Here is a 14800-nt window from a genome sequence, read left to right as displayed (position 1 = left end):
GCAGCTCGAGGGGCTGGCCCTTTTGGTGGGGATGGTGCTGCTCGGAGCGTGAGAGCAGGAGATGGCAGAGAGAGCGAGAGAGGAGTCCAGGGTCAAAACCGAGGAGGAAGGCCAAGTGGGAGCCGTTAGACGGGGAGACGGAAGATGGACAACATATGGCAATAATATTGAAAGGGATGGAAACAAAACACCCTGCTGTTTAGTACGGGGAAAAAGAGCACAGGGGAGAGAGGTCAGGTGGGGCAGACGCTGCAGAGAAGCTCAGCTTTTGCAGTACATTTGAATCTAAAGAAAGGAAGATGCACGAGGAGATGCGTGCAAGGACACCGATCAAGGATGCTTCTACATCGCGTAAGATCCTGGGAGCGACAGAGCTGTGTCTGCACGGGGCACTCTCGTCCCCCCGGATCTCCAACGCTTCGCCCACGTTCCAAGTACATTTCCAGGGCTTGTTATTAATTACAAACACATTGTTTTCTCTCTCTTTCCCTTAGAAATACCGAGTCATCGTGGGAAAATACAGTTAACTTTTATAAAACGTCAGCACACTGCTTGGTAATTTCATTCCCACTGAAGTCCTGCCGTGCGGTTTAGAACTGGGCCACGTGCTTCCTGCTGAGCAGAACATTGCGTCCCACCTTGCAAGACACACCACGTTCAAGGGTCTGCATCGAGAGGGGCAAAGGAGCGGGTCTGATGGGGCAGCAGATCCGAGATCTACGCAGCACTGGCCACTCCTTTGTCAGCCTTGCAAATGTGCAAATAAGGTACAGGCTTGTCAATAAATTACGTTTCAATTTAATTTTCTCCAAGGCAGAAAAATAGAAGAGACCCAGAAAAAAAAAAAAAAAAAAAAGGAGATTTTTGGCGCCTGAATGTCTATCCGTTCATTTTCAAAATCTGCTTTTATTTATCCTCTGGTTTTCATTGATCTCTGGTGATAAACGTGCCAGCTGAGAGAACTTAGTTCTAACAGACAGTTTTTTCTTCCCTCTGCCAAAACTGATCAGGTTTCCTCTGTGAGCCGTGCTCGGGGGTCTTCAGTCAACTTGAAATACATCTCAATTCAGGGGATTATAACCAAATTAAATACAGCTTTGCTCCAAAAGATTTTTTTTTTTTTTTTTTTTTTTTGAGTCTTCAGAGCATATTTTCATTCCTTTTCTCTCTAAAACACACAGGTTTATTGACAGCACGTGTTGGTCTATGAAATCCAACACAAATTTCTTACTGCACCTTATTACGAATCCCTCTGCTCACCTTTTTCAGCTGAGCGTCTCCCCACCTGCCCGCTCCCTCCTTCCCCTCGTGTTTCCAGACCTGGAAACCTGCCGGCGTGGTCACCTCCACGCACCCACCCGCTCAGGTCCCCGCCGTGGGGCAGGACCGATCCCAGCGCACCCGCAAGGCTCTTTCTTTTTGCTGGGCTTCGCAGGGGTTTGCGGCGCAGGGACCTCCCAGCCCACTGGCAGGAGGCAAAAATTGGCTGCTCGCAGGTCCGCAAATGGGAAAAGGTGGAAAAGCGCCGCTTAAAACCAGCGTGCTTCCTCCTTGCCGCTGCATCCTTCTCCCTAGGCTGCTTCCCCCACCATATTTCCTCCTGAGCCCCTCTGGGCTAGTGAGGCCCCATCTAGAGTACTGTGTCCAGTTCTGGGCTCCCCAGTTCAAGAAAGATGAAGAGCTACTGGAGAGAGTCCAGCGGAGGTCTACGAGGATGATGAGGGGACTGGAGCATCTCCCCTACGAGGAGAGGCTGAGGGAGCTGGGCTTGTTCAGCCTGGAGAAGAGAAGGCTGAGAGGGGACCTTAGAAATGCTGACAAATATCTGAAGGGTGGGTGTCAGGAGGATGGGGCCAAGCTCTTTTCAGTGGTGCCCAGTGACAGGACAAGGGGCAACAGGCACAAACTGAAGCAGAGGAAGCTCCAGCTGAACATGAGGAAGAACTTCTTCCCTCTGAGGGTGACGGAGCCCTGGCCCAGGCTGCCCAGGGAGGCTGTGGAGTCTCCTTCTCTGGAGATATTCCAGACCCGCCTGGACACGGTGCTGTGCAGCCTGCTCTGGGTGACCCTGCTTGGGCAGGGGGTTGGGCTGGGTGACCCACAGAGGTCCCTGCCAACCCCTAACATTCTGTGATTCTGTGGGGCCATTGGTCTATTTTCTGACCGCGAGCGTCTCTGAGCCAGCTCTGCCCCACCCCAAAGAGCTGAAAATTCAGCACAGGAATTAATTCAGTAGCAAATCCCAAGGAGCAACTGATTTAAACATCATCTAACTCAAGGGAAAGTGCTTCTTTTAGCCTAGGTTTGATGCATCTGTAGACCCCAAATGTTCACTCGGCGGTTGAAATGGCTTGACAGGTCACACCGCAGCGTACCACACACGCAGTGTGAGTACTGGCACTTCTCATTTAAGCTGCTGGGAAAGATCAGACTACAGACCAGTGCTTTGCCACCCGCATACCAATACTGCTGAGTTTTCACACGAGGACTTCTGGATTTCCCCTGTGACTGACACGCATAAAGCGTGGGTACGTGCCAGAAAGCAAACACACGCCAAGAATGTATTTCTACACGTCCTTTCTCCACTTGGTCACTGTTTTCTGCCCTGTAGTGACCCCTCCTAACTCATTTAAATCAGGAGGGTTACATTTTAATGCCTCAAATAGCCCAACATATAAAGCAATGGGTAAGTTGAACATTGACTGTGCTTCAGTAAACCAGGGGTTACTTGGGGGTGATTAACTAGCTGTGACCTACTCTTTACCACAAAGGAGGCGGCAGCTTGGACCGCAAAGGGGATGAGGACTTGTAGAGAAGTGGTTGCATTTGTAGCCATCAGTGTCTGGTTGGTTAATAGTACCATAAATCAAACTAATTTCATTTGGTAACGGTAAAATAGCACATCTATAAATAATGCTCAACACCTTATGTGAAAATATTTAAAATAAGAAATGGTATGACATTTTACCTTCCCTGAAATTAAGCTTCCTGCCATTACAGAAATTCATTTTTTAGCGTACCGGTGAAAACCCAGCAAGAAAAGCAGTCCAATTATTATCAACAAGTTAGTAAAAAAATTCCCATCACACCACCAACTGTTTCACTTTTAGGTGGGAACCACGTCCAGCTCGCAACCTGACTGTCTGCTGCTGCTTGTTTAACACCAGCAATCTAAATATACTTTGATCAGCTCCAACGGGGCTTTTTGTACGCAAATTCCCACGGCTGCAGCGAGAGAGCCGAAGTGATTTATCGCACACGCAGCCGAGCATCACCCGCGAAGCCCAAAGCCCCGGCGTGGAAGGGATCCCTCGCCCCTTGGCTAGCCAAGCACCCCGATCCCAGCCTCACGGCCAGCAGCAGGAGGGCTGCTGGCCCAAGGAGGAGGAGGAGGACGTGGGACCAGACGGCGGTTGTTTGGCTTGGCCGTCCTCTCCTCCCACGGCGGCCGCGCTCGCTGGCAGCATCCGCTCGTTCCCACAGTCAGCCCGGGACGCTTGCGCTCGGTTATTCCTTCGGCCGCGGTTCTCCCGAGGAGCTCGAGCCACGGCACGGGAAGCGCAGACTCAGAGAGCTCGCAGCCCGGAGCGGAGCAGGATTTCTCTGGCGGGTTGTTTCGCCTCGGGCCCGTCTCCCGGCTGGATGGCGAGGGGCGGTGGGGAGAGCTCTGCGCAGAAACCCACAGGAATCTCCTCATGGAAAGCCTTCGGCCGCCCGAGGCACTGGGCTCGAGCCAGTTTCCCTGGAAGCAAAAACAACTGCTTAACAGTTTCACCGCCTTCTTTGTGTTTATTTGTCAAGCACCTTGCGGCAGGCGAGCTCACATTAACCCTGATCCACAGGGAGCTGCAGCAGGCAGGGGTGTCCAAAGGCACCTGGCAAGTTGATGAGAGCAGCCGGGGCTTCTCATTCACAGGCCACATTTGGGGAAAAAAAATAAATTCCTGAAATCCATGGAAAGTAAGGAAAGTGTCTGTAAAAATGTTTTCACAGGATCAGCGTTTGAGCTGCGACTCCGGCTGATGTTGTTGAAGTCTGTGAGCAGACAGCGGCTTCACAGCGAGCTCTCCTTCCCTGGGGAACCACATCGGGAAGAGCCGTTTGGACGGAAAGAAACGTGGCTTGGACGCTGACAGCCTGACTTCATCTCCGATTCCAGGGTGACTTCAGCCTTTGGAGGTCTATACCTGTTAGCTCCTAGCTTGTTAATGGTGTGGTAAGTCACCACATCTCCGCCTTGCCCAAGAAAGGTCTGCTTTGTTGTTCCTTGCAGAAAGAGTATTTTGCTCCATTTAAAAAATGCAGAGTCTCTTAAAATAATTGAGGGGACCTAATAAATGTTTATAAATCTCTCTCATGCTTATAAATATCTGCAGGGTGGGTGTCAGGAGGACGGGGCCAGACTCTTTCCAGTGGTGCCCAGCGACAGGACAAGGGGCAACGGGCACAAACTGAAGCAGAGGAAGCTCCAGCTGAACACGAGGAAGAACTTCTTCCCTCTGAGGGTGACGGAGCCCTGGCCCAGGCTGCCCAGGCAGGCTGTGGAGTCTCCTTCTCTGGAGATATTCCAGACCCGCCTGGACAAGGTCCTGTGCAGCCTGCTCTGGGTGACCCTGCTTGGGCAGGGGGTTGGGCTGGGTGACCCACAGAGGTCCCTTCCAACCCCAACCATGCTGGGATTCTGTGAATATTTTATAAATTTAAATAATGGGTGGACTTAAGCCCTTGCTCAAAGCCCTGTAAAAAGCAGCACATACAGACATACACAAACCCCAAAAAACCTGCAAAATGACGCGGCAGCCCACCCAACGCAAAGCACCGTTCGCAACGGCTGTGAACCATCCAGGGAAGCGCACGTCAGAGTCACCCTTAGAACAAGAGTCTGTGGCTGCTCTGCTTTTTATTGCCAGGAAAGAGTCTGATAGCAGCAGAGCGAACCCCGTTTTCATTATTGGCTGCACCGTTCCCCTGTGACACCACTTTCTGTAGCCATCCTTGTTCATTTATGTGGGGAGGTACCACCTGGCTCAGCTTCACTGCACCCTCACACTATCAGCACACCCGGAGAGCTGAAGGAGTAACTTCATTAGCTCAGCCAGCAGAGGGAACTGCTAATCAGCACTAATTGCTTGTGCAGGCCTGATGTACATCCTACCAAGTCCAGAAAATACCCGGTAAGTTATGGTACTCGATGTTTTCTGCTCTGACATTCAGCCACAACCCAGCAAAGCCAGTGACGGGTTTGCCCACCACCGGCCGGCTGCGTGACGGGGCTGGGGGCTCGTGTCGCAACCAGCACCCCAGCAGGTACTGCTCCTCCGGACCCCCCTCAACCTTCCTCCCATCTTCACACCCACAAGGTACTAAATACCCTTTGCTGTGAGCGCTGCTCGTTAACAGTCCCTGCAGAAGAGCTGTCGACCACCAACCAAGGTGGGGTTTGTTTGCAGCCCCTTCTCCGCCTCAGCCCAGGCTGAGCCAGGGCTCTGCAGATCTGCCAGCACGAAACACTTCCCGGTGGCGCCCGCTTGCTTCCCAGAGGGCGAACCAAGGGGATTCCCTACGCTGTTTGTGATAACAGCCCGACTTGTTCTACCCAGTGCTCACCCTGGTGTTTTATTTCCCCACGACAGGTAAAATAAAAGGTGCCCACCATACCTCCTCCCTGCCGACAGACACAGCTCCCGCAGAGCGGGGAACAAGAAGTCCTCCATCAAACTCAGGCAGCCCAGAGGGGATCCACCAAGCTTGAAAGCAAGGCAAGCACACGGCAGGAACCTCACTGAGCAGCTCCCCACCCTCTGAGATCTTGGAGCTCAATGAGCAAGGAGAGGAGCTAAAGGCAGCTGTCTCCGATAGCAGGCACCTGCAGACCACCAACACGGCTTTAATGGCCAACGAGCGTGGGCTTGTGGGCCACACCTGGGTGACAGAGGCCATGTAGAGACCCGTACAGCAGCTCCCCAACCAGCAGGAGAAAAGGCCGGGGTAGCTGGGGACCTGGCCCGCTGCCTTCACATAAAGTCAGCAGGGGGGTCTCGTTTGGAGGAACACAACGAATTCAACTGGAAGAGGTCCAGGATTCAAGTTACACTAATTAGGAGTTTAAAATTAAAGTCACACTAAACACCTGCTTCCTTCAGTCCTGAGAAAGGTGCCTTAGAAGGGTGTTGGGTCTAATTCGTGCTTTTACAACCTTGAGAGGAAGGTGCTTTTACCACGTGAAATTAATTGCTTTGGAGCCCTCCCCGGGCCCTCACACGGAAATCGGAGCCTTTGAAAAAGGGAGGGAGTTAAAAGACAACAGCTGTAAGATGAAACTCATGATGGAATAAAGGCAGCACCTTTGAGGATTAATTTTACTTGTTGCTGTCATACATCCGTGGGTAGCTTAGCAGTTTCCCATCTGTTTAACCCTTCCTTTTCCATTACAATTTCTTCAAAAAAACCCCACAAAAGTTTTTTTGGCTCAGCTATACCTCTTTCCAGCTTGGATTATTTTTCTTTTCTGTGTTTAAAACAGAATTCAGACACACAAAAAGCTGTCACAGCTCGGAGCTGACAAACCTCACCCAGCCTACCCCCATCTTGCCCTCTCCAAGGGAGCCCCTCTCTTCTGGGGTCCCCTTGCGACACGGCAGCCAAAATCCATGCCCCTTGGGCCTGGCTTGGAAATATTACTCACCCAGTTATTTCTCCTAGAATGGTTATTCTGGGATGTGTGTAGTCACTGTCGTTCTTATTTCTGGCAGCAGCTCGTGCTTCCCCCATCTCCCACATGCCTCCCATGAGCAGTACTGCACCTGCGGGGAGACTCCTCCCGGTCTTCCAGATTCTCAGGAGATGGGGAGCAGCTGCTGTTTTATAAAAGGAAACAACAAAATACAAAAAACATTTTCCGTTTCTCTTTGCTGACTCAGGGGATCTTTAATCAGGTGGGAACAGAATCACAGACTCACAGAATGTTGGGGGTTGGCAGGGACCTCTGTGGGTCACCCAGCCCAACCCCCTGCCCAAGCAGGGTCACCCAGAGCAGGCTGCACAGGACCTTGTCCAGGTGGGTCTTGAATATCTCCAGAGAAGGAGACTCCACAGCCTCCCTGGGCAGCCTGGGCCAGGGCTCCGTCACCCTCAGAGGGAAGAAGTTCTTCCTCCTGTTCAGCTGGAGCTTCCTCTGCTTCAGTTTGTGCCCGTTGCCCCTTGTCCTGTTGCTGGGCACCACTGGAAAGAGTCTGGCCCCGTCCTCCTGACACCCACCCTGAAGATATTTGAAAACATTTATTAGGTCCCCTCTCAGCCTTCTCTTCTCCAGGCTGAACAAGCCCAGCTCCCTCAGCCTCTCCTCGTAGCAGAGATGCTCCAGTCCCCTCCTCATCCTCGCAGCCCTCCGCTGGACTCTCTCCAGTAGCTCCTCATCTTTCTTGAACTGGGGAGCCCAGAACTGGACAGAGTACTCCAGGTGGGGCCTCACTAGGGCAGTGTAGAGGGGATTAGCTGCCTAATATTTGGAGTCTGGCAAACTTTGCCCTGAAAATCGCAATATTGTTGATGTCTCAGAGTCACCGGGTTCTCCACGGGGCCGTGCTTGGGAAGTGGAAACCACCTGATGGACTTGGAAGCGTTTTCTTACTTCGTGAAACCAGACAATGAGATAAACCCTCCTCATTTCACCAGTGGATTTTTCCCAACCGGAATAAAACCAGGCCATCGCTTCCAGCTCTGCGCTGCCCGAGCTCCTCACTGCGGCCCCCTCGCCACGTCGCGGCCCCAGCAGTGCGTCCCGGGTGCAGCGCTCAAGCAGTCCCCGGCCATCGCTCCAGGGGAAGGGGGGTCCCGAACGGCTCCGGGGGGAAAAGCTGGGAGCAGGCCAGCAGGTTTGACCAGAGGAGGTGGCAAACTACAGATCCGAGAGGGAAACAGCGCGGAGCGGCTTAACTTGGGCAAACTGGTTAAAACAATTTTTGCGCTTGTTGACGCAATTTCAGCGCCTCCGTCTGTAACATCTGGTTGCCTTAGATACGTGAGGTAACTACGGCAACTAGATAGCGGGGGGAGAGGGATAAGGAACAGAGCATCGTTACTGGATCTGGCAGGCTCTGAAACAGCAGAGGCGGCTGCAGAAGGTACGGGGCAGCGGGCGGCCGCGGCCGGAGGATGCCCCAGCATCGGGCTGCGTGAGCCCCTTCACGCCTGCACACAGCAGGATTATCGCCCAGCGTGCGTCAGCAATGCTTGGGGTGCTCAAAGCGGGGGGCCCGGTGTTTGTACCGGAGCTATTTTCACAGTAAGGCATCCCGTCCCCACCTCCCCCTAAAAAAAAGGAAGGAGCTGGGAGCTACAAGTTGTCTTCCCCGGTTTTCTACCTAAAGAGGGGGAGGTAAGAGGAGAAAAGATTGCGGTGAACGGAATCACCGTGAGCCTGAACGCGCTCACGTCCTAAATATCACCGCTTTAATGGCACGAGTGACACCACGCCTTGGCGATGCAGTGTACTGCAGTGCCACAAAACGGATCAGAAAGTGAGGCATGGTTGTCATTTACTGATTATTCCGGTGCTTTTCAGAATAATTAGTCTGTGTGTTAGAAGGCGGGCAGCTTTCAGGCTGTGTACGGTGGGTTGTCATCCCTGGAGCAAGTCATTAAAGTGCACCGAAACGTCCCAGTGACCTCGTTGCTCTAGACAGTGGGGAGGAGTGGGTGTGGAGAGGCAACCAGCCGAGACTGCCAGAAAGACGTGGTTATGCCCAAAACGTCTGTCTGGCTTTTTTTTCTGGCTCGCAGGACAAGCCGTGCTAATAAACCCGCATGAAAAGCTGGATCCGCGTGCTGTCTGCATATCCTTCACCAGGATTATTCCCACACAGAAGTTTTCTCTGCATAGCCAGGACAAAGCCTTAATTTCTTGTTTGACCCAGAGCTACAGACATTTACAGAAGGAAGCCAGCACCACCGCTCCGTCTCTTCCGTTCCATTAAAAATACCTGTAGGACCAGTGCGCCGCGACAGCGAACCAGCCCCAGCCCTGCAGATGAAAGGCACCCTTCCTTAATCCTGGGAGTGCCATCTCCCCAACCACAAAACATAACCTGGTTATGTTGCTTACACATCAAATCTGAGCGTCTAAACCAGCAGGTCCCCACCTTTTCACCTCAGCGTGCTCCTCGAGCGAAGTCTGCACGGAGTTTTGTTTTTCTCGTTAAACAGGCCAGTGGGTAACTAACATAAGGCCGTATTTTTCCCAGCAAATTGCCCTCTTGGAATCCTTTGCGATTCATCGTCGGAGGTGCGAACGAGTTAGACGAACAGAAATTAAACTCAGCCTCAGTAAATGCGAAGCGATACATGCTGGAGGAGCAGCGAGAGCGTTTGCAAGCACCTTAAGGGCTCTAAATTAACTACCTCAACTTCGTGAAGCGACCCGGGTGGCAATGCGTAGCTCAGTGAAAGTCGTTGCTCAATGTGCAATCAAGAATGCTGACAAGATATTAGGAAGTTTAAAAAACGGGCTGCAAGTTAAAAAAAAAAAAAAGAAAATATTTTAAGACCATTTCAGATGACCCAGCACTGGGCAGACTCAGGTATAATATTGTGCATTCGCTGGCCGAAAGATTTCAGAAAAGGTATCACTAGGGTTTGGAGGAATTTCATAAAAAATAGCAAATAAGAAACAGTTCTAATGAAAGAGAGATTTGAAGGAGCGAGACTGTGTTCTTTAGGAAGCAGAAAACTAGAAGGGGACCTGAGGGCAAGCATGGGAAACGAGAAATGGTCTGGAGAAGGGACGTCAGGGGCTTCTCCTCTTCCTTCTCTGTGGTGCAAACAGGGAATCTGCACCAAATTAAAGGATGGGAAGCGCACGACATCAAACGGGAAATACTTTCCTGAGCTTTCCACGTAGGTGCAAACAGGACTAAGCAGCAAGACCTTCTGAAAACACGGTGGCCTTGTCAGGTACTTTGGAAAGACGACAAACGTCTCCCACCCAACGGGCAACGTACGGCGTGGACCTTTCAGCTCCGCCGCTGCTGTTGAGGAGCCGTTCGCCGAGCAGCGTTGGAAATGTCTGCACCACGTCAGCTTGGCGTGGCGGAGCAGAGTCACTGGTTTGGGGGCCACAAGCCACCGGAATACTGGTGCATCCCTGGACGTTAAACAGTGCTGTATGTATGTGAAACGTCACTGGGTGCTAAACAGTGGTGTATATGTGTGAAACAGCGAGCGTCGCTACGTGTTAAACAGAAAACAGAGAAGGAATCTTAAGCCGGACAGAAATTTCTCAGAAGCCAAATAGCATTTCAGCTGTGAAGCAGCTCCTTGCTGACAATTCACACTCATCTTTAGATCTTTCGTCCCTGTAGGACCTGGGAGAGATTACAGAATCACAGAATCACAGAATGGTAGGGGTTGGAAGGGTTGCTTTCTTGGCAGCCAGGGCACACTGCTGGCTCATGGTTAACCTGTCGTCCACCAGGACGCCCAGGTCCCTCTCCGCAGAGCCGCTCTCCAGCAGGTCCACCCCAAGCCTGTACTGGTGCATGAGGTTGTTCCTCCCCAGGTGCAGGACCCTGCATTTGGCTTTGTTGAACCTCATCAGGTTCCTCTCTGCCCAGCTTTCCAGCCTATCCAGGTCACGCTGAATGGCAGCACAGCCTTCTGGTGTATCTACCACACCTCCCAGTTTGGTGTCATCAGCAAACTTGCTGAGGGTACATTCTAACTCTTCATCCAGGTCGTTGATGAAGAAGTTAAGACTGGGCCCAGTACTGACCCCTGAGGGACACCACTTGTCACCAGCCTCCAACTAGACTCAGCGCCGCTGATGACAACCCTCTGAGTTCTGCCATTCAGCCAGTTCTCTATCCACTTCACGCTGTAGCCTCCGAGGCAGCGGCAGAGGACGGGCGAGGGCACGGTTCCTGCCATGGGTGCGGGGGGTAGGAGGGCTGCTAGCAAGGCAGGTGTTTGGTGGAGGAGCAAAAATTTCAGGTGAGGAACCATCATGACTTTTTTTTTTTACAGACTTCAGTTTTGTGAGGCCTTTACAAGAGCATTTTTCTTGATGCATGCCAGAATTTGTATGTGAGCCAGTCACGTGAGCAGTGCCGGTAGGTGCAGAATTCCATGGTTTCAGTGAGAACGTTGTATTTGGGCTGCTTGCGGAATCCAGGAGCCCCGTGTACACAGAACGCTCTTTGGTAGTGTCAGCCTTCATAGGGGATGATCTGGGCTGCTTGTGGAATCCAGGAGCCCCGTGTACACAGAACACTCTTTGGTAGTGTCAGCCTTCATAGGGGATGAGCTGCTTCAGTCAGACATCTGCTTGGGGAGGGGAAAGAGAGCCTTCGAGTCTTGTTCTTGTTGCTGTTAATCTGAAAATGACGTTGAATTTTTTATCCGTAGAGAAGCCGTGATCACTTTGTTTATCTCTACTGAGGTCTATGGCAAAAAGTTTTGTGAGAAGAACCATAAGTTTTCAAAAACCAGCGTGGGGACAGACAGAAGGAGACCCAAGTCTACTCCAAACTCAGCGAACAAGGTAGCATCCTGCTGCGCTGAGGGTTGAAGCCCTCAGTGTGAGCTGTCTCTCGAGGGGCAGAGTGAAGTAAGGCTGTACACCCCTGAGACTGGGCTTTCTTCTGCACAGTGCCACACAGAGTGGTTCGAACACCGTGCCCACCTTTGCTGGTTCCCTGCTATTCGGGACATGAAGCCCTGCTTTAAACTACAGAGGGAAAAGAGCTTCGTGTGATGGGACCTGGTTGTTGCAGAGCTGGATGACTGAGGCTGGGTTGAACACAAAGCAGCCAACTGATTTGTTTTTTTGTTAACCTAGCAGGCATCAGAAACAGAACCGAAAGGGACTCCTGACCGTGTCTTTTTACACAAGGAAGTGTGGTGGTCTGTGGTGATCGCTGCGTGGGCTCTGAACAGAACAGCCAGTGCATCAGAGGAAGAGCGTGGTGGTACCTCAGGCAGTGCCCATGTGGACGTGTCCCATCCTCCCCTGCCAGAGCAAGGCAGCCCCTAAATGCCACAGGACATGACCGGTTCGGTGAGGGATTTAGATGATGTTGGTTGGTTTAATGGTGGCTTGCTGTATAGAAATGAAGATAAAACGTGCTCTGAAACCAAGTGTGGTGTAACCAGGTCACACCTTTAAGAGTACTGCCCAGTGCACTCCTGCCTCTTGCTGGACACGCCTTACAGCTGAGAAGAAACTCTGGAGAAGTTTCTCCTGGTTTTGGCAGACAGAAATGCTGGTCTTTCTCCAGGAGCACTGATCCCAAGGGCCATGTCAAATGGGGGCCTGAACAACCACCCGTGACAGCTTTGCTGGGGCCAGAAGAGACCTTCTGGCCATCTCCGTGGCTCTCCACCTTGCTGAGCTGGATGTCACTGCCCTTGCTGTCTTTGAGCCGTGCTGCTGCATGACTTGACCATCTCACCCACTGTATTTGGGTTGACATCCTCTCCTGTTTGCTTCTTCCTGCTCCAAGTAACTAATTCCTTGTCCTCTATAGCTGTTGCTCCTCTGCCTTTCATCTCCTCATCCATCAGTTACCTCATCTCTTCCTCTGCTTTCCCTGGGGTATCTGTTGCCTCTCCCCCTGTCTCACCGTTCCCCCTCCAAGCATTTGAGGCTCACCAGCCTCCCTGGTGTGTCAAGGTATTCGGAAGTGAGAAAAGATCTTCAGCAAGGAAATATTTCTGCTGCCTTTGTCTTTAAATCTATATGCCTGCACCTTTGGCAAGAACAGAGAAAAAATTGTTTCAGAGTGAATGCATTCTATGTGTTTTATACATACTATTAATACTACTTGTCAGCATTGCATCACAACCTTCAGTCTTTAACCAACAGTATGTAAAGCCTCTGCTTTCTTAAGAGCTATCATAGGCAAAATCAAGACCTGTTTGTGTTGTTTTCAGTGAAGTTTGGATCTAAGCACAAATATTCTACTGTTGTTTAACATTGCATGTGGTAGCTACTAGTGCAATGCAAGTCTACCAGGATATTATTAGGCTGCCAATATTTGCTTTAAAAATGTAACTTCTTGTAGTAGCTGTGTTACATTTCCATGCTATTTTTTTCCCTCAATACGTAGTCTTTGTTCACTAAACAACAATCTTATATTAATGCTTTCCTTTTTAGGATATATGTGTACCCTTCATGTGTAAGCTAAATTTTGTGCATACATCGTATTTTACAGAAATGGCAATGGGAAAATACACACAAGTGTATTCCATCTTGAATACTATAAAAGTCATCATTCAGACTCAAAAGTGCAGAGTTTATAGTAGCTATTTCATAAATGGAATTGTTTTTGTGTTGAGTTTATTATACAGAACGCAATTCTCACTTCAGGGAAGTATGTCCAGGTTAGACTCAACAGGCAAAAACTACTTCCATATTGTAATTTGTAGTACAGTAAACTTCAGGGATTCTTCTTCTCTTCTAAGAAAGTATTTTTCCCAGAATTTCTACTCTCAAAGGCAGCTCAGAAATGCAAAGGCTTCTAGGAAGGGATTTCAAATGCAGGCAACTCCTGCCCCTGTACGACAAGAGTCAGACAAGAAACCTTTAACACTAGCACAAAACAGTCTTCGACTTCAAAGGTTTAATTTCTAGCTGGCACAGAACTGGTAAAACCAATCATTTCCTCCTCAGATTTTGTTTTCTACTAATTGAATGTCTGTTCTTACAAAGCATGTTAGCGAGTGGCACAGAGTGCTGGCTGCAGCCCAGCTCGCCAAGCGCCTGAGTTTATCCATTCGATAAAAACTGTAATTATGGGCACTGTGTGTGCGCAGCCCAAGGTCCCACTGACTTTGACGGCTGATAAGATCTCATTTTAAGGCCATCAGCATCTGTTCCTAAGTTATTATTCCTCCCATCCTGATTTCAGTTACATTATTTGTTGCGGCTGTTTATCCTCGTTGGCTAAGGATTTGAATGCAGCTTCAGAGATTTAGATACATTTTCTGTTTTATGTCTATATTCTTTACATTTCCTTGAAGAATCCCCGTTATCCTATTTATAGACCTTTGCTCAGCTCCGTGACAGCCACCTCTTGGGCTTTTGGCACAGAATTTATACATTTCGCTTAAGGGCTGGTCAATGGGTGAAACAGATTAAAAGATGTATTTGAAGAGCACAGGAATAATATATTCTCTGTGTATATAGCGGCCTGAAAAGAAGAATACAGGCTCGAACTGTGGTGGTGGTGACTTAATTTAGACGTTAGGAGGAATTATTTAGCAGTAGCGACGGTGACACGCAGGACCACGTCGCCGCAGGATGCCGCAGTGTTTCCATCTTCAGACTATTTTTGAGGGCAGGTTAGGCTCTACAGCAGTTGATGTCTAGCTATGCCTCCTTTCAGGCTGGCTCTTCGGGGCTCTGCGGTTTCACCCAGCTCGTGGAGAAACAGCCTTGTCCGGTGGCGAGGCGAGGTGGCCGCGGCTGGAGGAGAGCGCGGAGGAGGTGCAGTTTCGGGCCGGAGGGCTGATGGGGTCAGCCAGCTGGACCTCTGGACGCGGCCCCAGGGAAGGGGTGAACAGCACCTTCAACATCACCTCGAGAAGCGGGCGAGTGGGGAGAGCTCACCTTCCGCAGGGAGAGCGGCGTCGGAAGGGAAGCGGTGTGTTTGCCGGTGTGCGCGTACCTAACACGCGAGAACGGCGGCAAACCTCACGGCCGCGCAGTACGGCGCGTATGCTGGGCTGACGTCAGAGGAGATGGAGTTTTTCTGTGGTTTTGGCGTGTGGGGTTTTTTTGGTGGTTTGTTTTTTTCTTTTTTTG

Source organism: Opisthocomus hoazin, chromosome 3 (assembly GCF_030867145.1).
Source record: "Opisthocomus hoazin isolate bOpiHoa1 chromosome 3, bOpiHoa1.hap1, whole genome shotgun sequence".
Lineage (NCBI taxonomy): Eukaryota > Metazoa > Chordata > Aves > Opisthocomiformes > Opisthocomidae > Opisthocomus > Opisthocomus hoazin.
This window is presented reverse-complemented; position numbering follows the sequence as displayed.